Source organism: Trachurus trachurus, assembly GCF_905171665.1.
Source record: "Trachurus trachurus genome assembly, chromosome: 11".
Lineage (NCBI taxonomy): Eukaryota > Metazoa > Chordata > Actinopteri > Carangiformes > Carangidae > Trachurus > Trachurus trachurus.
This window is the reverse complement of record NC_139904.1, coordinates 22421062-22448772: the sequence shown is the minus strand read 5'-3', so window position 1 is coordinate 22448772 and position 27711 is coordinate 22421062.

The following is a 27711-nucleotide window of genomic DNA, read 5'->3' as shown; positions in this document are numbered from 1 at the left end:
ACTTGAAGCTGAACTCATAAGCATTAAAACACGTCCTTGCTCTATTTACCACCTCACAACACTTTTTTCCACTGGCACATTGTGGCTGATATTAGCTAATACTGATACTGATACAGTACTGACGTCACTAAGTCAATTCAGCAAATGTTTGTATTTTGACTGCCTTTACTTATCTTAGACAATCACTTCAGTGGTTCTTCAGTTCTTCAGTTTAATGAGAAAAGTAAAACTTAAACAAGTGAGAGCAAACGTTATGTGGTCTAAATCAGTGGTTCTCAGAGTGGGGTCTGGGGACCCCCAGGGGTCCTCGAGATGGTTCAAGGGTCCCCAACCGTTTCTTAAAATTCAATCACATTTTTTCCAGAAGTTTCTTGAAATTATTCCAAAAGGTCATGCCATTGGCAGTAATTTGAACACACATTGACTAAAAAAAAGTAACGTTTTTCTGTCTCAGAACAAATATTTGTGTATTTCTGGTGTTTGTTTCAAAATGTTGTCCAATGGGGGCTCCGTGGTCTAATTTGTGTCAGTTTAGGGGTCCGTGAAGTATAACAATTTGAGAAACACTGGTCTAACTTATGTAGTTTAACTTTGAGGGACTGTGTAGTAGCTGGTTTTGTAAAAAAAAAAAAAAAAAAAAAACCTGTTCAAGAGGCAAATTTGTTCAAGTTTCATGGGCGAATTCATGGAAACACCAAGCCTAGCTGTAAAGGACAGTGTTTTTTATGGAAACGAAGGAACTGCAGTTACAGTGAGTAGTTCCATTGCCTATTTTCAGATTAGCCAGGAGGTGGAGTCTGACACTGCTAAAATCGTGACAGTAGAGTAGATTGATTGTGAACTGCACATGCAACATGTTCCCTCGATGCAGAACTTTCGAAAGGTGCACAACAGCATTGAGGCACCATAGTTACAGCATGGAGTTAACGCAGAAGCATAAATCAGCCTTTTTCCTTTAGTTTTTTTTAACAAGAAGCATATTCACAATAGTTGGTGGTTATAAACAGAACAGTACAGATTTTGACACGTGACAAGCAGGACACAGATAATGGCACAGTGACATATTAGGTCAGCTTCAAGGCATTAAATCGAGGAAAGGCTTTACTGTCACCTGTAGCCTAAAAGGTGAAACTCTGAGCATCCTTGACACCTCAACACCTTTTATATTGCATCATTATGCTTCATTATATAAACCCCCTCATACATCTTTACCACCTTTCTCCTTGCTATTGAGTTTGAACCAAAAGTGAAAGTGCTTACATTTCCTGTTTCCTGTTGTTGTCTGGAGCACTTCTAAGTAACTAATATGAATTAATGTAGAGGAAGCTGCTGAATGACTTTGAAAATGTTAATTTCAGGAAATCCATCTGGACAGGCATTAAAGCCCCACAGGCTCCACAATGGTGTAGAATTCACCATGGTGCAATTGTCTGTCTGTCTAATGGTGTGAATAACACTGTGAGGAATGCTATCATAATGTAATGAGAGGCTGATCGATACGCTGTCAGCAGGACAAACATGCACAGCTGCAGTGTGTTTCTGGGTTTGTGCGTATGTGTTTGTGTCTTCATGTTCCCGTCTTCACAAAGACTCCGAATCACTGATGTGCAAAGCAGAGAGCATTTCAGAGAGGGGAATGTACATATGACATTCATAAACATATCCCAGCAAACATGCATATTTGGAGACGCGCTCTGTTGTGTTGAAGGCCCGTATTTTGTTCAGATGCTCCACAGATCAGCTCAGCTTCAAGTTTCAGAGAGAAAAAAGATTTACGCCTCCATCGTCGCTACAGGCTCTTTTGAATCTGCGGCTCGACACCCTCCTCTGTGACTAATGACTCTCTATGAATAGAACACACAGCGTTAAAACATTTGATTGATGCTTTGACGACTGCCAAGCCTCCCCGCATACATCATCCAAAGTTTTTCATTCTCCTTTTCCGACAGGTCAAAGCAGGGAAGAGAGAAGCCGGTGAGCAAGAACTACCTGAGGAGGAAAGCGTTGTGATGAAGACAAAACCTGTGTGAGTGACACGTGGTGTTTTCTAACTACGGCTGTATCAATAAGAAGTGGATAAACCTTTTTAAAAAACTGCACTCCATTCATTTCCTATGTAATTTGACCACTGGACAGAACCATAGACTGTAAATAAAGCTCTCCAGCCTGTGACTCAAAGCAGCATGCAGGACTTTATGCCTTAATAAAATCTGAACAAGTTAGTTATAAATTCATCCCACATAGATATTAATGAGGAAATTAGCTTTACAGATCAAAACACTTTTTTGTACTAGGCTGTAAACATGTTTATTTCTGCTGTAAACTCTATGGGAATTGATTCACTTTTGGAGCCACCCTCTAGTGGCCATTTATAATGCAAGTGCAGCTTTTGGTACTTTGGTGTTGGCTTTGTTTTGGAGGATGCCACTTAGGCAGAACTGACTTCTGCTAAAAAAAAACATGCAAAAAGAAATTCCCTTATCACAGTACGTTATGATAGAACAAAAAACAGCCTCAGCTTATGCACATATCTACGGAAGCCCTAAAGGGTCACATACATACATACATACATTTTATTTCCTCCGTTTTCTCGTGATAAGGAGATAATTAATTTGAGACATAATGAATGAAACGTGATAGGCGTGACATATCATGCTGATTGACGTCTCCTTAAACACCAATGTATATGGCGGTAACGTTAAGCCTAGTTCTCTGTTTGTTTGTGTTTAGTTTTGTGTTTTGTGCAAGGAATGAATGAATGTAATAGCTGTTTGTCAGCTCACTTGATAGCTCGCTAGTGAGAGAACTAGGCTTAACGTCTACACCAGAGACGTTCTATATTGTGGAAGAAGGACTTTGACTACACCTAACTAGCTGCTATACAATAAGAATTCTCCTTGTTTGTGTTTTTTACATAGGTGGTCAACTTGTGGATGTGCTTTTACAAGGGATTTTCAACTTCAGCCCCAGGCTTCTATCATCTTTGTAGCCATCAAGTCCACAAGACCCTGATTAAAGTGTTTTTTAATGAGTCAGATGGAAAAAGTGGAGAAAAAAAAGTTTAGACAAAAAAAGAAGCTTGATTAATTAACAGCTGGTGGCTAGAAATGTAAAACCTGCTTTTGTCTACCTCTGCCTGAAATCAGAGTTTCAAAAAGAATCTTGATGGTAAGGCTGCCATATACTCATGTTAAATACATGAAAAGAAAGAGGGCACGGCTCAGCATGGCTCTCACATTTATCCCCAAACGAGCTGACACCTTTCCTAGATGTTTTTATCTGGTTTATTCAAGCATGTTTGTTTGGTCTCTGATGGTCACCTGACCCAGCCTTACCAGTGAGTGTGTGTGTGTGTTTGCATGTGATGTTGTGTTGTGATGTGTTGTGGAGTATCTGCTCTCTGGCACCTGGTTCTATAATTGATGGGTTGGGGCCAGAGGACATGTCTGAGTCAGTCCACACAGTCAGAGTGTGACAAGGCCACAGCGAGTGACAGGGCAACATGTCGCTTCTTCACTGCATCTACATTTGCCACACAGTTCACATATTTCCGCCCCAGTGGGACGGGCGAGTGACACTGGGAAATGAAGGTACAGGAGAGAGGGAGCAGCAGGTGAAGCGGAAAAAGCTGAGCAAAATTATATTGTCTTTCATTTCCAGGATCCTAAAATAACTTGGCTCATTATGTTATGGCATGGGAGCATGTCTGTGTGTGTGTGTCATAGGGCACTTTTGGGGACCAATTACAGACTAACATTACAGTAACATTGTAGATATTTCATTTTCAACAGCTATAGACAAACACACCTCTGCCTTTCTTTAGTCCTCCTTCAGAAGCTTCTCCCACTAAATTTACAGGGACTCCCCAATGCAAGTCCATGTAATGTCCCCAAAGGTGTCCTACAACAACATGTGTGTATAAGAGAGAGTGTGTGAAGGGCAAATTGCACTAAAAAAACTACAAATTAATGGGGCATTGAATTTGCTCCCAGGACAGATGCATACGCACACAAAGATAGATAGATAGATAGATAGATGAATGAATGAATGAATGAATATTTTATTTTCGTGTCATGCCACCACTGTGGCCCATCCCATATGGGATTACAAGACACAATAACAAATACAAAAAAACAAAAACTAGACAGTCCTTCCTGTTGGTGTTACTTGCCACACAGGTGTGACATAAATAAACAATTTCAGATTACTTTCAGTACTCAACAATATATCGCTCTTCGTCTCATTGCCCAAGCCTCTTCAAGAAACAAAGAAAATGCAAAAATATTCAAATAAAAAAGAAGTTTTAGCTTCTCAGCATCGTCCAACCACACAAATTCATTATTTGGATCTACTTTACTAAATAATTTTTGTCTTATAGAGTCATAGAAAGGACAGTAGAACACAAAATGCATTTCATTCTCCACCTCTCGGATGTCACATAAGTTACAAATTCTATCATCTTCTGCTGTGCCAACATATCTGCCTGTCTCGATATGAAGACCAAGAATACCAGCTCTCAATTGAGCACACAGGGATCTTTTCTTTTTAGACAAATTATACAAAACATAGTTTTCTGGGCCAAATACCTGTTTTATTTCACAGTAAGCACGCAGCTTTGGTTTACCCCAGATATCTAATGCCCATCTATCTTTACTTTGTTGAAAAATAATTTCTTTTAATACGTTTATCTCAACTTTCTCTTTGTTATAATAATGGTCTTCATATCCAGCTCTCAGCAAGATGTCATATATGTCCCTATCCCAAGCCCCATTGGTCAGAGTGTCCCACTCAAAGATTTTTCTTGCAATCCTGTTACGATTTAATCCTAGTATCCTATTCCATAAACGCACCATATATACACTCCACCGTACCTCATTGGGTTCCCAGCCCATATCTCCCATAACGGCTAGTGTTGGTGTGAATTTATGTACGCCAAGAAAATACCGCATGGCTCTGTTTTGCACAGCCTCACATTTAGGGTACTGTTTGAATCCCCATACTCCTACTACATAATCTAACACTGGACACACACAACTCTGATATAATTTGGAGTAGGTGGAGTACCCAACATCCCTCAGAGTCTTTATTTTAGCTATAATATAAGATAGATAGATAGATAGATAGATAGATAGATAGATAGATAGATAGATAGATAGATAGATAGATAGATAGATAGATAGATAGATAGATAGATAGATAGATAGATAGATAGATAGATAGACTCTGCATACATACAGTAACTGCACCCTCACATTTAGAAAATCACAATCCACAGCGTAATCCTGATGATGAGGCTGTTTTCCAGCATCTCCCAGCTGTTATACTTGTGATAATGAGAACATGGCACCTGTTAGGCATTAAGAAGCACATCACTCTGTCTGGCCCATCTCCTGTTTACCTTCTCACAGTAATTTGGATGATGCTCCATGATGGAGCCAAAGAAAGCCCATTTTTTAGAACTCACTGTTACTGGCTGTTACCTCCAACTGCCTTTACTGGAGAGCACTTACGCATTTAGGGCCCTAATGATCTCAAAGGCGTAAGTGAGCTTGATAATAAAAAAAATAAAAAAAGAGAAATCGTTCTTGATTTTTAGCCACTCAGTCTTCATTCATCTCAGCGTGCTGGAATGAAAGGTGAGGGTACTTAACTGTAAATTTCCATCATGCACCTGATGGAGTGGAAAATAAGTCACTGCTTCCTGTTGACCACGGTGTGAAACAGCTGTTCCACGTGGAAATCAGATTGATTCAGCTATGATATGCAATAGAAAACTTAAAGATGAAAAACAGATGATAAAAAAGATACATGATTCTGCTTTCACTGTCTATTTTAACCAGTGGTCATCTAAGTTTTTAGAGTAAACATACATTCATTAAAAAAAATACTTTACAGAGTGAACTATTCACTCATTTAACCAATTAAAAATGTAATTTGGGGTGACGACATGTAAACTTTCTGGATATTTCTAAGCTGCTAAAATCCTGATTTTATAACCACAACATTGTCTACAGTAAGACAGAGTCTGTGATTTTGGCTCAGTAAGTTGTGTGTAGCCTATCTTCTCCCTGCTCCCTTCCAACCAAGGAATAAGAAAATGTTGTGATTTGCCATGATACTGTCAAATTGTGAAATTGCCTTGGCTGGAATAAATAAAAAGAAAGAAAGAAAGTTTAAAATGCTGAAGCCAGAAGCCCAGGTGTGTGGGGAGAGCCTGGCCTCATGCTCACAGGGTGACACTGGGGACGTTCTTCAGTAACCAAGCTGAGAACAGTTTAAATTTGTAATGCTTTTTGTTTGTTGGTAATCATTATGAAAGTGCAGCCACCAAAGGGGGAGATCCAGCAGTTACACCAGTGGGCTAACCACTGCTGTAAATCCATCTGCTTCCCTATTGAGGTGCAGCCAAAAAAGAAAATATCACACGACTGTTTTTTTCCCTAAAGAGTTTAGTTGTGCTGACATTTGTTCATTTTTCTTTGTCCTCCACCCCCTGTTCTGACAGTATGGATAAGGGAGGTAGGTGGGGGGGTCAGCAGTCCTCTGCAACTGTATAACGCAGCAACACCACAACTCAATCTCTCTCTCTAACAACCCGACCGGCTGAGGCAGATGGCCGCCCACCCTTCTGCCTCTTAAATCGAAGGTTTTCCTTGCCAGAATGCCAAGTGCTAGCTCATGGTGGGAATAGCTGGGTCTCTGTTATCAATATTTTAAAGAGTAGAGTCTAGACTTGCACTGTATGTCAAGTGCCCGAAGATACCTTCTGCTATGATTTAGCGTTATATAAACAAAAAACTAATTCTTTTACTTGACTTGAAAAATGCATCGTTGGATCTCATGGAAGGTTTAACTACAAATGTGTTCTCATCATCCATCACTCAAAGTACAAACTAACTGAGAAAACAGGCTTTTAGTGCCTTTAAGGGGAAGATAGCAGGTGTTCTTTTGACACGGTGGGGGGGTGTGAGGTCTTTTGTTGGAAAACCTGGTGCAATATAAATACCACCTTGGTGTCATCCACCCTCAAGTTCAATTTTAATCTTTCATGCCCCAATGGGCAATTAGTTTCACAGCTAGTATTAAAAGCATCATTACTCGTGAGCACAGGAAACAACAGATAGTTTGCTGCCAATGCTAGGTGTTAATGCTTTATTTCAACAAGGAGGTATGATGCAAATCAATTGCAATTGCACAATTATCACAAAATGTAATATGAAGACATCATCATGGCTGACAACCAATCACGGCCCATTCCCTCACCGTTTATTGACATTTCGGCGGCTCGGAGCAACAGAGGTAAAGAGCTCCTTTGACCTGTTTTTCTCAGCTGTTGCAAGACTCAAGAGCAGATGGGAGTACCTACGTTACACAGAGTGTGAGGAAGCGCAGCCTCAGACATGATGGCATTTGCTTTGTTCGCCACCTGTTTGTTGTGTAGACCCTATCACATACTGTACGCTGAGAGCTGAAAGTTGTTGGTGTGGATATAAATACACTTCTAAAACGTAAAGGTGAAATCCGGAAATCTGATTGGTGGAGATGTAATCGGTGCAGCATCGGGCATCCCATTTTTATGTATTTTCTATGTATCTGTGTTCTTTTGGCCACGTGTGTTTTTTTTTATTGTGTATGGCGGCAACTATTTATTGATTTTATGTATCTGTCTATATCTCTCGAATGCTGAAGACAAATTTCTCCACCTCAGGAGACAATAAAGGCTCATCTTATGTTATCTTATAACTGTGATATAATGAGCGTATAATCACAGCTACTATTCTAAAGCCTTATCACAGCATATCACTCCGCGTCAAGGAAGTATGTCATGTATCCATGACAACAAGCTGAAACTCTTGAAATGCTCATGGCTGGATTTTCCATTCCACACAAACATGGCAGTGCAAGATGGCGACACTCTCTGAGCAAGACCCTTGCTACATGTATGTAGCCTATATATAAAAGAGGAATTATAAGGCTGAAAACCGAACGGATTTTATTTTAAAGCGATTATACACTTTTGCAAACATATTCCTTGGTAGTATATTCAGATTTTGCCAATAAACCTTGGCAAATATTACTACACACTGGACCTTCAATGGATGAGTGGATTGAGCAGCGACTTTCTCCTGAAAAAAAAAAGCTGAGGAAAAGACAACATGCAGAGCTAACGTCCAGAGAGAGAGGTGGGACTATTCATTTATTTATTTACAGTGGGGCTATTTTATTAGATAATTTCTGATTAAATAAAAACGACATTAAATCGATTGTGTATTCCTCTTTCATATTGCCATTATTGGTAACCATTTTATAAAAGCAATACATCACTTCAGTCCATGATGTACACTAATTATACCACGCTAAGGAGTAATTGTTGTAGTCTTGACTGGAGAACTGAATTCCCTGCACAAACAGTCCGTATACATTTTACATCGGACGCTACCTAGTTTAAGTATATTTTTGGGGCTTTTTTTGCCTTTAATTGATTGGATTATTGAGAGAGACAGAAAAATGGGGAGGCAGAGAGGGGGGGGAACGACATGTAGCAAAGGGCCACAAGATTGGGGATTCAACACTCTGCATATGGGGCGCCTGCTCAGCTCACTGAGCTATAATGTGCCCTGAATGCAATCAAGTTTGATGATCCTAGAAATGAGGTAGAATTATTGTGTACATTTGGATTCTAGGAGCAGGTCAACACACAACATTGACATTCAGTTGATGGAATAGTTACAATTAAATTTTAATCATACAGTATGCCGTGTAATATACTATTCTCAAAGAATTCACAGAAGTGTCAGTTGAGTGACAGGTTCATGTGAGGTGGATCAGTCCCTCAGTGTACAGTATACTATAGTATATTCTGGGTTTGAACTGAGGTTGTTCCTGTACAGCTGCTGCTGCTGCTGCTTGGACAGCTGAGGCCTTTCTGTGTGGAGTTTGCTCGTTCTCTTTGTTGCTTTGTGGGTTCCCCATGGGATCCTCTGGGCTCTCAGTCCAAACACTTGCACATTTAGGTTAAATGGCGACTCTAAATTACCTGTAGGTGGGAATGGTTATTTGTCTTAGCCTCTATCATGGGACTGACTTCAGAAGACACATGGCAACCTCTCTAGGGTGTCCCTGCTCATGCCCAGTAATAGCTGGGACTGGCTCCAGCCCCTTCAGTGACCCTAAAATAATACACAGCATGGCTTGTGAATGAATGAATGAAACTCTAAACCCCACAAGGTTTCTGCTGTGACGTCCTGCCTGGGCCCTGGGTAGTAATTTTCTATTTTATTTCGAAATTACTTGTGTGTGTTTGTGTGTTACCAGTGTCTTGTTTATATTCTTGTCTTTTTCTCTTGCAGCTTCCAGTGTTATAACAGATTCCTGATTGCTTCATGTTTTTGTTCCCTGTATGTTGACTGCTTTACCTGTGTTCTGACACTGTGCCTGTTTTGGTGGATTTTTGATTTCTGACTTCTCTTCTTTAGATTTAATTGTCTTATTGGGACTTACCTCACTTTAGTCTCACTTTAGTCACTTTGGCTCACATTCTCATAAGCCTCATTTGAATTTGCCTAGTTGAATAAATGTCTGAATCCTGCTACCAACCCATCTCCCAGTCAGCTAGACACCACTCTGTTCTGGAGTCTGCTATAAGGTTATGGCTACTTCTCAATCAATTAGCCTGCTGCCTGCAGCTGACTAAGCTGTAGTCCCCATCTGGATCTGGAACAAGTTGGCTAACCTTTGGCCTGTTAGCCCCAGCATGTTTGTTATTGATATGCTAGCCCTAGGCCTACAATCTCGTTGATTAACGTCCTGTCAAATTGCAGGTCAGCCCGGTTAGTTAGTGAGTTCCAGCGACGTCAAAGCAACACCATGGAGACCAAGCTGCTGGTACAAACATTGATCATTATTGACTGGATGATAAATTGTACCATAGTAAAGTAATTGTAAATACAATATGATTTATTTGCCTCTTGATTATAGTTAAATAACTCTGTCAAACTAGTCATTCAGTCGCTCAAGAGCTCTTGTGCATTTTGAAGTGACAGTTAAAGTTTGATCAAAATTCAAAAAATGATTGACTTCATGTCAAACATAGGAAGTGGAAGTTCAATTCAATCATTCTGCTATGTGTGTTTTTAGTGAGCAACAATTGTCAGCTGAGGTGAAAAGTTACACTGTGACTGTGAAAAACAGTTACTTGCTTTTTTTTTCTCCCTTTTACTATCTAGATAAAAAATACACTGTATAAGTGTAAAAAGTGAAATGTCGCAGAATGACCTAAATTTCCCTTTTATCCCTACAGCCCTGCAGAACAAATGATAGGCTATCCAGTGAGTTTTGTGCCACAAGTGGGGTCGTAGTCTGCTTCTTTTTTTCTTTTTCTTTTTTGGAACAGAAAACTGTGAAACGTAATGGCATGTTTCACAGTATCATTGTTCCTCTGCACATCGAGGTAAATGAGAAGCATCAGCAGACCGCACACTGTGCTTTGCCCTCAATGTACCGCCTCTGGATAAAAGCAGGCAAATTAAAATCAGCTGGGAGGAGAGAAAACAGGCTTACGCAGCAGAACAACTCCCCCCATCGGCGAACAAGAGATCTCCCACAACGCAATTAGGAAGTCGTGCTGAGAAGAACGACTGATGGGGTGGGGGGCTGTTTCCTTAGAGAGAAGACAAAGAAGTCTGGGAGTTTTTCAATGGGGACACCTCATGTTGGTGTGTGTCTGTGAAAGGAGGATCAGGGAATGTGCATGTTGCTTAGTCATGTTAAATGAGCAAATGATGAGAACAGTATTGGAGCAAATAAGGGTGACATACTGTCTTTGACCAGGCCATTGGTGAATAAGACCTACACTTTAACAGTGTGTATTCAAACCCCTAACTGAATGTTTTAATATGCAACGTCATGGCTTCAAGCACTCTGTTAACCACTATCAGCCAAGAGAAGAGAGCGCGGGGGTGTGTTGTACGTGGACAGCCACAGGACCATGCTGGGCAGCAAACTCTGAAACACAATCAATCAGCAGGGGGCTTAATTACAAGAGCTGCAAGTATATCCACACTCACTTGGACACCTTCTCTCCCTGTCTTGCTTCTCTCCTCCTGCATGCGCCAGCGCTTGATGATAGTGTTCCCATGAGACGAACATAAGTGAGGCTCAATCTGTAGCCTATGTGTGTGTTTAAGCATTTTTTTTTTTTAGTTTTCGGGGCAGGGAAGAAAGGGGAGAGGATGAAAAGAGAGCTTTGGCTCCGTTTGCTAAATCTGTGAAGTTGAAGGTGGCCCAAGCTTGGTGCGTCAGTCTCAGTGGGTGCATCGTTACTGCAAACAGGCTTTGGCTTTGCTCGTCACTTTGACTGTCCAGAGGGATCATTTTCTCTGTTCCTTCTTGTCTCTTAACCTTCCTCTTGTTTCGGGTCACCGGTGACCCAATTTATGTGGTAGCCTACTTTTATGCATTAAAAACTTTTTAATGCATAAAAGTATCAAAGTTGTTTATTGCATCAAGGCTTTTTGACTTTGTCAGGAACCTCTATTTAAAAAAAATAAAACAAAAACATTTTTTTCACAAAATTCTAAAATGCTCTGGTTAAAATTATGACATTTGTGGTGTTAGGGTCGATTTTGTTATAACGATAAGAACAATAATGAGAGTTAAAACTGAAATCATAAAACCAACCTTTTCATAGATAAGAAGGCCTAACAATGTAACCAAGAGATGAGAAACAAATGGAATGATAAATAATTGTTTTTAGTGTGTTTTACAGTTGATTTAAAGAGGAACTATGCAAGTCGCTTTTTCACTGTTTGCTAACCCTCCTCCCTGCCATGTGCATTTGTTTTCAATGAACTCAAGGTGGATAACTTTATTTATCATATACAATGTTACAATGTGTATATTTTTGTTGTCTTATTTGTCATAAGCTGGGAGACCGGGTCGGAGCGTCTGATCTAACAAGATTGGTTTTCAGCCAAGAGATGATAGGTGGAAGGCAGAGAGCCTCCATTCTCCCTGGAACAAGTTAAAAGTCATTTATTTAACCGTCACAATAACTCCAAAGCTGTTTAATTAAGGTAAAAATGTAGCATAGTTAAGGTAAAAATCCTGCACAGTTCCTCTTTAAGACTCGGGTCAAAACTGACCCGAACACAAGAGATGGGAGCAGAAAGCTGGCAAGAGGAAGGTTAAATTGAAGCCAGGGGGTATACTGACATAAAAGGCCCAGGGGCCCATGCCAAAAGAAAATATTAAGACCAATATTTTTCATGGATAAGGAAGCCTAACAATGTAACCAAGAGATGAAAAACAAACTGGATGAAAAAAATTGTTTTCAGTTTATTTTATAGCTGATTTAAAACACAGGTCAAAACTGACCCTAACACAAGAAATGGTAGCAGAAAGCTAACACAAGTCAAAGGTTAAAGTCAGTTTGCACCTTGTCTTCCTCCTCGGTCCCGTCCTCCCATTGCTCCGGCGTAATCTTTCTCCAAGAAACCGTTCCAGGGCCCTTTTGTAAAAGCGGCGCAGCACATGAATTTTACATGGGTTGCACACAGTCTTCTGTCAATACTCCCACTGACCGCAGCATGCTCACTCTTCCCATAGAGCCTAACACACACACATACATATCCATCTACATGTGGCAAGTACACACAACCCAGCATGACCCCATAAGTCCATGAGAGCACAAACACTGAGGCACACACACACACACAGAAAAATATCCACAATTCTCCTCATAGACGAATATTGAATCACGCAGCATATTCAGAACCAGATGAAATGCCTCAGATCAAAGACGTTCTGATGGCTGCCTGATGTTTTATTGATCATAAACCATGTTTTCACCACTATTTTCGAGGGGGCAAATCTTAGCTGCAAATATTATTTATTTTCGGTGGAGTTTGAGGTGTTTTTTTGCGCTCAGCAGCAGCAGTGGGTCTGACAAGAGGAGATGATGCTCCTAATGTGACACATTAAAAGGAAAATCTACCCCCGAAGCAGAACTCCTACATGTTACCCTTATGATTTTGGACAGTTCCTGCTACAGTTTTGGTGCGTAAACAAGTCAAGGAACAAGAAAGGCGAGACGCTGAAAGACTTCTATTTGAGGGAGGAATCTTGGGCGCGCTTCCACTCTCTGTGTAGATGAGTGATAACAGCGAGCACGAAGGGAGTGACGGTATCCCGGCTGATTAAAAAGACAAGCGTATTTTCTGCTTTGTAACCACCGGCACTCTTCCATAAACCTAAATTGGATATAAAGGGTTGAATAAAGATCATATGGCGCGCAAAAGCCAGGCCTCATTATAGGTAATTTTTATGTGTTTGACATCACAGGCAGCGCCACGGGTTTCTGATTTCCAGCTATTTGAGAGAGCTGCTGACAAACACTGAGTGCACTGTCTGAGATCAACGGCAAATTACACATGAGATTTGTGCTTCTGCTTGGAACATGCTTTAAAGCTGCAAACAAATACGCTTTGTCGGGCAGGAAGAGCTGTTTTAAATCTGTTTTACTGCTGAGAAAGACGAGAAACATGAGGAAAAAATAGGGGCACACATAGAAATCCAGTCTGAGTTTAAAATGATCTCCATCCTGCTGTAACTGACCTGAACTGACCTCCTCAAACACCCTGGATATACCCCGTTGGCCAATCAAAAATCCTCTTTGCTCCGTTGCTATCTATTTGTGTTAGCTTGTAGATTGCTACAAGAGTGCTGGAAAAAAAAATAGGTTAAAAAAAAGTTAGAAAGTTGCTCATTTTATTGCAGAGAGGGAAAAAGTGATAACTCAGAAATTGAGGATGTACTCAGGGTTAATGTTGCAAACCTGAAAGCTGTAACAGGGTCAGACATTTTTCCAGGCCGGCAATTTATTTCTCTTCTCTCTCTCTCTCTCTCTCTCTCTCTCTCTCTCTCTCTCTCTCTCTCTCTCTCTCTCTCTCTCTCTCTCTCTCTCTCTCTCTCTCTCCAGCATTGACAAATTCTGAGCTGTACCTAAAATTGAGACAAGTTCTTGCAGAATAAAGGCCACTGGGGGAATTGGCTGAAAATGCACTGTGTTCAAAATTTGATGGGGATTCAATAATCAAAAAGACCAGGCAGAGAAATAATGGAGGACATTGTTTGGGTCAAAAAGGGGTTTGAGAAGTGTCACTTCTTTGAGTCTTTAAAGAGTAGGTTATATTTATTCATTATATGAATAACTATAAAATGTCCCATCAGACTGGGGGTGATGGGCTTGGATGCAGGAAGTTTTCAGTTGTCACTATTTTCCTTTTACTAGTAACAGGAACACCCTGGCTGTACTGCTGGTGCATCGCAGCTGCATCACAACTGCAGCATCTCAAATGTGTGTGTTCGTAAAGATATTTATATATTTCCATGTCTGTGACATTCAGATCCAGCCCGTGTGTTGAAATGATATTAAAGGGATAGTTCAACATTTTGGCAAATTGGCCCATTGCCATAATCCCTATAGTGTTAGGAGTACTGTAGGTTCATTACCTTTAATTGTCAGTGCAAGCTATTTTTAGAATGGCGGGAGCTACCCTATGGAGGCTCATGGGATGTCTTGGTTTCCTTTATCAAACTAATCAAATACACAATCCAACAACTCCAAAACGCTCTTGTGGACAAGTTGTGACCTGCACATTCACCACGCTATGAGATAATAACGGAACGTTACAAGACAGAGTTGTTTTAGAGGTAAATTCATGCAAAACCGCTGATGCGCGTTCTATTCCCATAGGAGTTTGATGAGGGAAACCAAGAAATCACATTAGCCTCCATAGCTCTAAGCAGCTCTCTGCTCCACCATTCTAAAAAATAGCTTGCACCGACAATTAAAGGTTACAAACCTACTTCTAAAACTATAGGGATTATGGCAAAAATGTTGAACTATCCCTTTAAGAGTTGTGTGTTTTATGTAATGCTGCTAATGTAATGTCCATTTGACAAAGCTGGGAGATGCCGGCAGTGACTGAACATGTGCACTGAAATGAAAACATTCAAGAGCAGCAACACACACACCTAACCACACAGTCAGTGTGTTCAGCCTAAAACACACTGCTGATGAGAAATCACACAACTCTTACTATTGGCAGGAACAGAAAATAAGGAAAACAAATAGAATACATCATTAGTGAATGAAGAAACTTAATCCAGTCCATATTACATTTCCTCCAAACAAATGTGGAACTTCACATTAGAAGTGTGTTGTCATCTTTCAGACGGGACTGGTTATTCATTGGAACTGAAAGCTGGTGCAGGAAATATGATAGAAACCTTCCTCTCTGCTCTGTGACTAGATTCTGCAGGTAACCTAACTGATATGATATGATATATTAGGATGTGATGTGTGACTCACACTGACGGCGTCTCTTTAACTTGACTTGCATTTGACTTAACATGCTTTTTTTCATGTGTCACTCTGAAGGAATCCGTCAATAACAAACACTTATTAGAGTCCATGCACGAGGTTCCATCTCAGCTTGTGCCTCATTTGATTCCTCTGGCTTTCATTTCATTTTCATAAAGGCAAATAGCTTTCTCCGTTCATTGCTCATTATCTCCACCTTATGTTTTCTCTCTCTGTCGGCCTGTCTCTGTTTTTCCTCCTTTATTGCCGCTTGTCTCCCTGATTCTCCGTTTTAGAGAATCCCATGGCCTTGCCTGAAGATTGAGGTGATATTTATGAGAATAAATAGCTGTCCAATACCCTATCTCTACCTTTCGTTCTCTGTCATTTCCTCAGATCTTCCTCCTTTATTACCCCCCCTCCCCATCCCCTGCGTCGCATCCTCCCATCCTGTACTCTCTTCTTTTTCCTCTATATTGCACCTGTCTGTCAAATGCTTTAGTTATCTCCAGAGTCCTCTTTATCCCCTCCCACCCCCCCCCCACCCATCGCCACTCTCTGTCTATCGCTATCTTGCCTCAGTCCCTCCCTTCTTCTTCTTTCTTCATTCCTGTCTTCTCTTGACAGAAGTGTATCACAGCAGAGGTGGCTCTCGATCCAGGCAAAGTCATTTTATCATGTAGCAATCTGCTGTGCATGTGGTGGAGCTGGTTTGGGATTGTTGCTACATTGTCAAATATACATACACAAGCAACCGCCACACGCACGTGATAAGACACACATGCAGATGGGACCTCGCAGTCAAACCAATCCCCAAGACATCCAAGTGCACAAACCCTCACTGTCTCATCAGTACTGTCCTCCACCACCACCACCACCACCACACCCCAACCCTCCTCTTTAAGACAGAGTGAGATTGCTGTACACACACAGCCTAGCACTACATCCCAAAGCTATTAGTTCCTGACAGCATCCTCCATTCAGCCCTGTCTGCCCCCCCTTCACCCCTCCCCGTGCGCACACACACACAACTCTCGGGGCTCGCCTCTTTGCACGCCACGCCGCACCCCTTTAATAGCTTTCCACGCCGCAATCTAGCCGCCCGCCCGTCGAGTCAATTGAGTGTATTATATTCGTAATTGGAGGCTATTGATTGACAGACTCCGAATGCGTCGCAGGACAAAAGCGTGGGAGCCTCCAACTATGTGCACAAAAAGCAAAGCACAAAGGATTTCTGGGGGTTTTTTCCCCCCATTTTTTTTTTTTTTTTAAAGCAGGAATCACAACAGGATAGTGTACCGTAGGTGTTCCTATGCTCACACAGACACCTACACACACTTGCTGACAGTTGCCAAAATGAAGCTTAAAAAATAGACAGGGTTCGCATACCAAGGTCATTCCATCAAGAGAGGATCAGAAATTGGATGTGAGACAGGAGGGAGATACGTTTCAGCAACTGTACAGGAAAAGGTGGTTTAGCACCAATCAGTATGCTGTGTTTGTTACAGAAATTTGTTGTGGATCAGACAATACCTGCTTCTCTTTGTGTGCCAGTTTGTGTATGCCAGTGTGTTTGTGTACTGTCTTTGCCAATTTTCAAAGCAGGCCTCATAAAAGTGTCATAACTTTACTTAAATGGCTCTGACATGTCGTCTTCCGCTCCCCCTGCTCCACTCCTTCCCCACACTTAATCAAGATCCATCGTTCCCATGAGTCTCACTGCGTCTTTGTGTGTGTGACAGTGTTTGAGTGTGTGTGAGCATGTGCATACTTGTGAGCGTTTCAGTTTGAATTAGTGCTGCCTTCAAATATGCCTGCTTTTCATCAACACTATGGCATTTTTCTGTAATTTCCATCACAAGGTCAGGCCTGGATGGAGGTCATGCAGACAGATGACTGGGTCTGAGAAAGAGGAGGAAATATGGCTGGATGATGTGAAAGTGAAAGGAAAATGGCCTTGGATTCATAGATTTGATTTGATGTAGGTACCTTATGAATATTTATTAATGCACAGAGCCTGATGTCCTGCAGCGCTATCTTGTATTGTTAACCTGAGGGTAGTCAGCATGCTAAATAAATCTATTACAAATGAGGTGAAGACTTTTAGAGGTGCAAAGTGAGGCAGCTTTATCAATGGGAGTTTAAAATGTAACATTTTCCAGATTTTGCAACTTTGACTTTACAGTTGTCTATAGAGGAAGAGACTGACAGAAAATACAATAACGGGTTCTGGTATAGGTCGGTCGATACATAGGCTGTGTTACTGTGATCTGTGTTGCAAGCTAGCAAGCTGGTTGGTTGCTAGCTAACTTAACTCTTTCACAGTAGGCAAGACCACCTAACCTGAGACCAAGTCAAAACCAAGGCAGGAGCATACCAAAACCAAAACTTTGAGGGGGTCAAGACCGAGTTCAGACCAAGATGGGGGGGGGGGGGGGGCAATTTTATAAAAAATCTAAACCATATTTTTATTGAAGATTGGATTGAACAGAGTAACACTGCACAGAACCTGCTGAAGTCTCCCACTGGTGACACTGGTGCAACCACTGTCTTTTTAGATGGTTACACAAGCAGATACTTTTGTAGAACAATTTTAATTAGCCTATCTTAAAGTTATTGAAAGTGAGCGAGTGACAGAGAGACATTTGCGGTTAAAAAAAAAAGATGTCATGGTAGTGGTCTTGACTGTCCTTGAGAAAAAAATCCTCTGACTGTCTTGTGTCTTTTGACCGAGTAAAAAATGTCAATTCTGAGACAAGGCAAGACCTTGAAAAGTGGTCTCAAGACCGAGAACTACAACACTAACATTTAGTAAGGGCATAAACAAGCGACAATTAGTCTATTTAAATGTGGTAAGCACTGCAAGGTTGCTATAGCACCTTTGTGGTTGGTCGCTACAGTAAAGATGTTGCATGGCTAGCTAGAACTAGTTTCTGCACCACTGTACAAATGGTACAAATATTAAACTGTTCGCTAGCTAACTACCCATAAGCGGTGTTCTGCTCCCTTGCTACAGCTAACCTCAATAAATCATATAGAGAGCCAAGGTCAGATTAGTGTCTGCTCAAATTGCTCCAGTTATTCAATGCAAGTTGTATTTCGACTTTCTTGTCATCTCTTTCCATGATCATTCATTTACTACAGCTGCAGTCCCACCTTTTCTCGTATGCTTCCTTGCATTTTCCATGAAAGGTTTCAGATGTGAACAATGAAATACATTCTTCATCTCCAGCATTTGCATTGGTTGACATTTAAATGTATCACTAACAGTGCAGGGATGCATGTGTGTCTATTTGGTTGTGTTGTTTGAATGACAGTGCTTTTCCATAGTCCGTAAAGTCCATAAAACTCACCGAACTTTGTAATTATAATCAATCTAAAAACTTCTGCAGCGGTCAGTTCTCGCGCCCACCATTATTGGTAAATGGGGTTCATTATAGGTAAATGATACCAAATAAAGTAGCCTATGGCTTAATTCCAAAGCTGTATCTGTAATGGCACATTAAAAATGTTAGTGCGGTTTTGAATGAAGTTATTCCTGGAACAGGACCTGGAAGTCAAGGTTCTCCCCTCTCTGCTGACATTGTTGCAGAGATGCAGCAGTCACAGTCTTGATAATGTGAAAAAATTACCTCCATATTCTGAAACACAACAGACAAAGTGGGCGAGTTGGCACGAGAAATATGTTGCACCCAGTATTTGATTTAAACCCCATCTAGATGGACAAAGTCAGGAAAGAGAGGACATGGCAGAGTAAATCTGACAGTTTGCACAAACATGAACAAATGGTATTTTTTAAACAGTTTGTTTTGGGGAATTTGTGGAATTTTACACGTGGGCTCCAACATGAACCCTGATATTCAGAGAAAAATATCTTCATGCTAAAAACAGTATGTTCCTCTCACACTAGCGTGTTTTTGTTCTTTCACGTCCCAGAATCGTCCTTGTGCCGCTGTTCTACAGTAAAATCCCCAGTTGCTTCCACTCTGCCATCTGAGTTTTCCTCTTCATCTATATTCAGAATGGCGTCCTGAGGTCACGATCCAACCAGAAACAGACTAAACCGAGAAAAAGAAAAAGAAAAGGGAGTGCAGGTAAGGTAAGGTGGGGAAGAAAAATACTGCTAACCATCACCACAGTAAGAGGGTCAGGGAGAGGTCAAGGGTGAGGAGCAGGGGCTGTTGGGTGTCTTTAGTGGTAGGACCAAATTAGCCAGGGGCCTCACAGAGGTGGCCTGGGTGACTCTGGCCCCAATTGATCCCACCCCCTCTTGGCCTGACACCTTGCCAGAAATTGCCTGTGTTAGCAATTCGGCCTCGGGGAGAGGGCTGCTAGTTATCTGCTTCAGGTGAAAAAGCAGCAGGAGCACAACATGAACAGAGACACAGTACTGCTGTTATCCTTTTTTTCCCATAAAGCCAAAAAACTAGCCAGTTGATTTGTATATTTCGAGGTAAGCATGAGGTATGTTTGGTTGATTGGTGTATCATAGTACACAAGTTGCAAGCTGTATGTACTATGTAGCTACAGTATAGTAACTTGATGCCTCTTACTATTCTTTAGGAATAAAAGTGTTAAAGGGATAGTTCAACATTTTGGCAAATTGGCCCATTGCCGTAATCCCTATGGGAATGGCTAGTGGCTACGTCATCACATTCTAAAACATCACTTCCGTGTCCAATTGCAGGATATTCAGTATAGAAACAACAGGCAGAGCCGGGTCAAAAACACCGCGGGAGCTTTCATTTATGAATAAATAATCGTATATATTCATGTATATGAATTCAATGCACAATATAGCATATATATATATATATGTATATTTTTTTGCCGTAAAAAAAAAAAAAAGAGAGAGAGAGAGAGAGAGAGAGAGAGAGAGAGAGAGAGAGAGAAGATGAACGTAACGTGGGACTAAAGTAACAAAGCGATTTTCTCCGAGCACATAGGCTATGTCTAACTTTGTCAGCATGTACATCATACAACCTAACAGAAAAAAATCTTGAGGTTACGTCTGACTTTGACCGAGTTACATTCAAGAACCAGCTGTTTTCAATGACTGAAAGTGATTTCAACTCGGTGATTTATTTCGATCGATCAGCTGTGTTTACCGTTTCGTGTCATAGATGGTTAGACAGATTAATTAGTCCAACACATCCTAAAGTTTGACTTGTCAGAGTTTTTCAGTATAAAAGCATCAGGTTTAAGTGTCGGGAGTCACTGTGGGGATGAATGAAACAGCTGTAAAGTTAACCTCGTCCCCCTCTTTTATACAGTCTATGGTCCCTCTGCACATTAATGATTCTGCCTGAGCCTGTCTGTCACCGTGCCGCACCGCGGTCACCGTGATTTGTTAACGTTACAGGATTAATTAAAACACACAACGTAAACAATGCGACCGTATACATGTGTAAATACTACCGGAGGAGGCCAGTGAACCAGTGGATCGCGGTGGTCCAGTCACGGAGGTAAATGTTAGTTAGCTGGTAGCTAGCGCTAAACGTTAGCTCATATAACGTCTCTATGTAACGTGTGTGTGTGTGTGTGTGTGTGCGTGCGTACGTGTGCGTGTTTTGGGGGGACAGCAATGAAGAACATGCATTGCTGTATACGTTAGCAGCAGGAGTTGGACACGGAAGTGACTCGTGACATCACACTAGCCATTCCCGTAGTCATAGCAGTAGGCTATGTCTGCATTTGCATTTGCAGTCTCTGCATTTGCCTCGAAAACAGCGCTGTCTCGTAACGTTCCGTTATTATTTCACAGGTGAATGTGCAGGTCACGACTTGTCCACCAGAGCGTTTTGGAGTTGTTGGATTGTGTATTTGATGAGTTTGATGAGGGAAACCAAAAAATCCCATTAGCCTCCGTAGCATAGCTCTAGTTCTAAATAATAGCTTGCACCGACAAACAAAGGTAACAAACCTACTGCTATGTCTATAGGGATTATGGCAATGGGCCAATTTGCCAAAATGTTGAACTATCCCTTTAAGTTTCCTCAGTTTCAGACTAAGAGCAAACATACTGGCCCACAGAAAGACATTATATCTGGATACATCCTCTTAGGCCTCTCAGCAACTTGTACTAGATCTGTGCTTGGCAGTTTAGCGAATAATGACCTGATGACTGGTAATATTGCAGCTTTAGCAAAAAAATAAAAAACATTAAAAAAATAAATCACAAAGAGAATCCAGTTCTGCTGTGGTTAATAACTTAATTTCTGTGCTGCGAGCTCCCCCAGCGCACTGTCTCTGTAGCCAACTACAACATGGTAGGAACAATTTCTCTGAGAGTGGCATATTAAGATAAACAGCTTTTAGCTGAATAGTTTTTTGCAGTCTAGCTTTGTCATTGCCCGCCTGTTCTTCCTTAACATAATTTCTCTCCATCAGCACTGACCTGCAGAGGCTTTCTCTCACCTTTCCAGCTATCTATACAAGAATAGATTTTCTGCACTTGTAAATCAAAACCCTGAGAAGCTAAACCTCCAGTGTGCCCTTTTTATTCTTTTTCCATCTCTTTTTGTCGGTGCTGTTGTTCTGCTCAGAAGACATGATGGAAACGTGTCAGTGACGAATCCTTTGCTTTAAATGTCAACTTGTTTTATGTAACAAATGAGAAGCCTGATTTCTTGACTGGGTTGCAACGTTTATGTACATGTGGAGAATGTAATTATCATTAAGGCACTTATGTAAGTTCCATATCCTGCTCCAAAAGTTAAGTGATGAATGTTTTCACCTGCATGTGTTATGAAAGGTGTGCAGGCTGTGCAGCACAAATTTCTGTAAGGACAATAAAGGTCTTTAAATTGAATTTAAGGTGAAAACTGAAGGTTCGGATATTGTTAGTACACTGTCAAACTGTGAAGAGCTGATGTAAGAAATCAGAGTCAGGAAAGCTGAAGTTGATATGTATTTAATGAATATGTGCAGTTGCCAAGGACACGGTTTGTAAGGATTGTAGTTCTTAGCGATGCTAATAATACAGAGACATATATGGCGATGTCAGTTCATCACTTTAGTCCAGCTAACAACTTACTTTGCTACACATATTCAAGTTACCTTCGACCCATTCACTGAAATAGACTATACAACCACTATTGTCCTCAGACTTTACTTCGAGTGCCAATAGCACACTGATGTTTTTTTCTTTCTTTTTTCTTTTTTAGTTGCACTGCCATGACATTTGGTTGAGATATTCAAAGTCCCCGCAGAATGAAATGCAATGACTTTCGATTGCATTCTGTTCCAGCAGCATCAACAGGTCAAGATCTCATGGTGCACTATTTTATTTTGTTTTGACAATTAACCTGCAAAACAGCATCAGCAGGAGCCTACTGTGTGTTTAGTGCCAATTAGCAACTTTTAGCCAAGAGCAGCCTCAGGCCTCAAAAGAGATTTTCTTTTTGTATTATGTATTTATACTGTTACATGTATCCTCATCATCACTCTAAATGAAATACTAGGGGGATTGTTCTGTGTTTGTGTTCACAGCTTTATTTGCTAGACTCAAGAAATGTATCAAGATGATGATGAGAAGAGGTATGTTGAGCATCTTTATAGTTTTATTGTAAATGTATGATTTAGATTGGAACAGTGTTGTTTTGTTCTGTGTTACATAATGTATGCTTATTTTGATATTTACATGTGAATTATGAGTTCTCTGACTTTTAATATTTGAATATCATATAATTCAAGAGAATTCCCATCACACAAACTTGATCATTATTGGAGGTTGTCAAATTATTGTATTAGTAGCTGCAAGCAGTGTGCTGCTGTGCTGTGGCCAATGACTGGTCCAGCAGTGACAGCATAGGACGCTTTTTGCATACTTAAACTGTAGTTCACAGGCGAAATTAATGTTCAATTGTTGTGTTTGCGGTGAATGATAGAAAGACAGGGGTGAGACAGTCTGTTTCATCAACATTTCACATGAAAGCTGTGGATGTAATGAGATGACGGTTGCTCTTTGAAACCTCCCAACAGCCGCCCCGCTTTGATGTGCGCGGGGCCGTCTGCAGGAGTGATGTATTTCATCGGTGATCGTTCACCACACACTTCAACCCTTCCTATAAGCCCATCTGAAGAGGAAAAAAAATCCTGAAGAGTCTCACCTTTCTTCTTCTACCTATTCACCACTCAGGGGCTTAAGACCTCACATTACTCAAACCACTTCTGAATGAGTAGTTTAGCCAGCTAATGCACACTGTACACGCACATTGCCATTTCCCTAAAAAGCCTTTTGAACTTCAGTAATATGCTAATGCGTTTTTTTACAAAAGTGCATATGGGTAGTGAGGAAACACTCAGCTGTATCATTCAGACAGTAAATGAGCACTCATGGGAAAATCAAATCCCCCCAACTTGAATTGTGTGTCAGCCATTAAACAAGAAATACTCAAGAGCGGGTTTCAGGCCTCCGCTGTGAGCCGCAGGGATGTAAAGTAGTCAAGGGGTTAAGTTAGAAAAAGGTTTTCTGACAGTAACTTATCCTACATGATCTTTGCCGGTGTCCTTTTGGGTTCATCTGGGATAAGCTAGCCTACACTCCGACTCTCATTGCTATTCTGGATCGAGACTTGACATTTCTCTCATTCGTTCCAAATGTGACCGTATCTGATCCAGCCGGTCTGTCGGAGCCACAGCTGTAATGTCCCTGTCAAATTGGGGGGTTTGCTGAAACAAAATCTCCCTTTCTCATCTCAGGCACACGAACAAACAATTTTGCCACAAATGCATACAGTACACTTTTTTTTTTCTTTTTTTTTTTTTTTACAATTTTTAACAGGAAAAGGCCTCATGAATCACTGGATGACTGCTTTACCCTGCCTGTCCAAATTAATGCACATGAAAAAGTAGAAAACAAAACACATAAAGTTGTGAGTTTGAAAGTGCAGGTTGCCTCGTATATGATCAGTGGAAGCTTGATACCTGTTGGCATCCTGACCTTTCTGACATAAGATCAGCCAGATTGCCGTACATCTGTTGGCATTTTAATTGTCAAAACACCATGTCAATGCTGACATTTCTTCCTGCAATGACAATAGATTACCCACATTCATCAGGTCAGGTAAGTTTTACCTTGTGTTATCTGGTCATCAAGTGAGACCTATTCACAACAAAGAAATACAGCGTTCATAACACCATACATAACCACACAAATCCACTAAACACAGCAGTTCACATTTAAAGCTCCATGTTTTCAAGTGTTTTGACTGTTGATATCCACAAAAGATATATTTGTGGTTTTAAGTTACAACATGTAGTTTTATAGCTCTGCTCTCTGGAGCTCCAGTAACAACAGGTCATGAACCAATCAGAAGCGAGGAGACTCTGGGTATCTCCTTGTAATGTAGAGGAAGAAGTGTTTCCAGTAAAGGAGCCTTTGAGTGAAATGTGAATGTTTAGAGCAACTTTTTTCCGTTGAAACACAATGGTGAGAGAGGAGGTTACCACCTGTGATACAGCTCAGTGTGCTCTTAAGCACAAGGTCATGAAGCTTTAAAGGTGCCCTGTAGAGTTATGTTGTAAAGAAAAAGAAGTTTGTGTTTACATGCAATGTTACTCAGCAAAACACAACCTGTATGTGTGTATTGGGGTTAAGTGTTGAGTGCATTTCTGTCCTTATAAAATTTCTACAAAGGCAAGTCAACTTATCTATCATTCTTCATCGTCATCATTGTAGATGTGCATGAATGAGGGAGACTGAGGACCGTTACGGTGAAACACCCGTTAGCTTTATTAGCCCATAATGAACAACCACAACAACCACGCGTACCCAGCATTCCCCGTGCCCCTGACGTCATCACGCTGTAGCAGTAACATAGCAACTGTCAACACAGTCTACATCCCCCTTCTTAAGTTTTTTTTTTTTTTTTTTTTTTTTTTTTTTTTTTTTAAGTATATTTTTTTGGCTTTTTGCCTTTATTTGATAGTGATGGTAGAGATAGACAGGAAATGGGGAGGCAGAGAGAGGGGGAATGACACGCAGGAAAGGTCTGCCCGACGCGGGATTCGAACCGGGGACGCCTGCGGCGAGGACTGTAGCCTCTACATGGGGCGGCCGCTCTACCCACTGCGCCACGCACCGCCCCCCCCCTTCTTAAGTTATATGTCAACGAGCACATAATAGAAAATAGCACAGGCTTGCATATAAAGAAACCCCAAGCATTATAGAATGAACATGGGTTATGCATATAATGTGTAAATGCAAAACATGTAACATATCTGTCTTTTTTTTTTTTTTTTTTAGAGCGTCCAACAGTCCATTCAGCCAGAACAGGCTGCAACATGAGGGGGGGTCAAATGTCAGTGTGCCTGCACATCACAGAGCTGGTCTGTGACAAAGTCCTTGTAGAGAGAGCTGGGCCTTGACGCTCTCCCTGAGTGAGTAACAATCATAGGCCGCTGTCCCTGTGACAGTGCTGGTCCCACACTGTCATGTTGTGGGCTTTGTGGATGTGCGATTGCGGCAACAGCAGGTGGATCCCCTGCCGTGGAGTTAGACACATAGGTTTCAGGTGTCTGAAGTAGGTGGCGTCTGTTCCTGATATATGTAGCATCTCCAGCCTTGACCTGGTAACTATTGGGTTGTGGTGCTGTTCCTAGCACTGTTGCCAGCCTGTCATGTCCTCTCTGTGTCTGCATTCTCACTGTCTGCCCAGCCCGCAGTGGAGCCAGCGGCCTAGCTGACTTGTCGTAGTAGGCTTTTCCTCTCTGTCTCGCTTGTGTCAGGGCCATTTGGACCTGTGTTTCTACTCTGGGTGAGTACCTGGCTTTGGTCATGGGAATGAAAGCCCTGGTGCGCCGAGAAAGCAGGCATTGGAGCTGGCGATGGCAGCTTGTCCCTGGGCATGTTGCGTAGGCTGAGGAGAGCTGCATCTATGTCCGTTCCATCTCGTGCACATTTCTCCAGCAGGTGCTTTGCTGAGCGCACAGCCCTCTCAGCAAGCCCGTTGGACTGAGGGTACAGGGGACTGCTGGTGACATGACAGAAGTCCCACTTGCGAGCAAATTCCTGGAACTCCCTACTTGTGAAGTAAGCAGCATTGTCTGTCATGAGTTGCTGTGGCACTCCGTGAGTAGCAAAGTGGCGTTTAAGCTTGGCTACAAGTGTGGCACTGGTTGTTCCTGGGAGACGGTCTATCTCGAACCAGCCAGAGTAAGAGTCAACAAGCACAAGATGCTCCTTTCCCTCCCAGTCAAAAACATCTGCTGCAGTGAGGGACCACGGTAGGTCAGGGATGTCATGCAGCTGAAGGGGCTCTTTAGGCTGGTGTGGCTTAAGAGCATTACAGGGGGCACACCTGGAAACTTCTCTTTCAACATCACTGTAGATGGTCGGCCAGAACAGTGTCTCCTTGGCCCTGCGCTTTGTGGCCTCGAGACCAGGGTGGCCCTGGTGCAGCTGTTGCATGTAGTAACGCTGGAGGGAGTGTGGAATGATGAACCGTTGTCCACGGAGGAGCAAGCCACTGTCGGTCGTGAGTTCCTCTCTCATGGCGTAGAATGGCCTCAGGTCACGTGGAACCTCCCTATATGTGTCAGGCCAGCCTGCAGCAACGACCTCAGAGAGACGCCGGCACACCGGATCAGCCAACGTCTCACGCTTCAGTTCCTCAACCCTGTGTGAGGAGAGGATGTCCACCACCATGACCTCGTACTCCTCCATTTCCTCAGCCTGGTCAGTGGAGGGCAGATGTGCACGGGAGAGAGCATCAGCGACGTAGAGCTCCCTGCCCCTCTTGTAGATGACGTCGAGGTTGTAACGCTGCAGGCGGAGCATCATCCTTTGGATGCGTGCAGAGGCTGTGTGAAGTGGCTTTTTTAGTATGGTAATGAGCGGCTGATGGTCAGTCTCGACAGTCACAGCCCGTCCATATATGTAGTGATGGAATTTTGTGCAAGCGTAGACAAGGGCCAGGAGCTCTTTCTCGATCTGAGCGTAGCGTGACTCAGTCTCTGTGAGGGCCCTTGAAGCGAAAGCCACCGGCCTGTCGTTTTGGAGGCAGACAGCACCCAGTCCGTGCTGCGAGGCGTCAGCTGACAGTACAACAGGTTGGTGCACATCAAAGTACCGCAGCACTGGGGGACCTGCGATGAGTTCTTTGAGTTTGGTGAAAGCCGCTGTGTGGTGCTCCAGCCAGCACCAGTCTACATCCTGGCGCAACAGCTCGCGCAGGGGCGCTGTGGTCTCACTGTAGTCTGGTATGAACTTGGCCAAGTAGTTGGTCATGCCTAGGAACCTTTGGAGACTGCGCTTGTCCTCCGGCGGGGAAATCAGGCGGACGGCAGCGGTCTTGGCAGGGTCGGGTTTAACACCCTGGTTGGTGAGCAAGTGACCGACATAA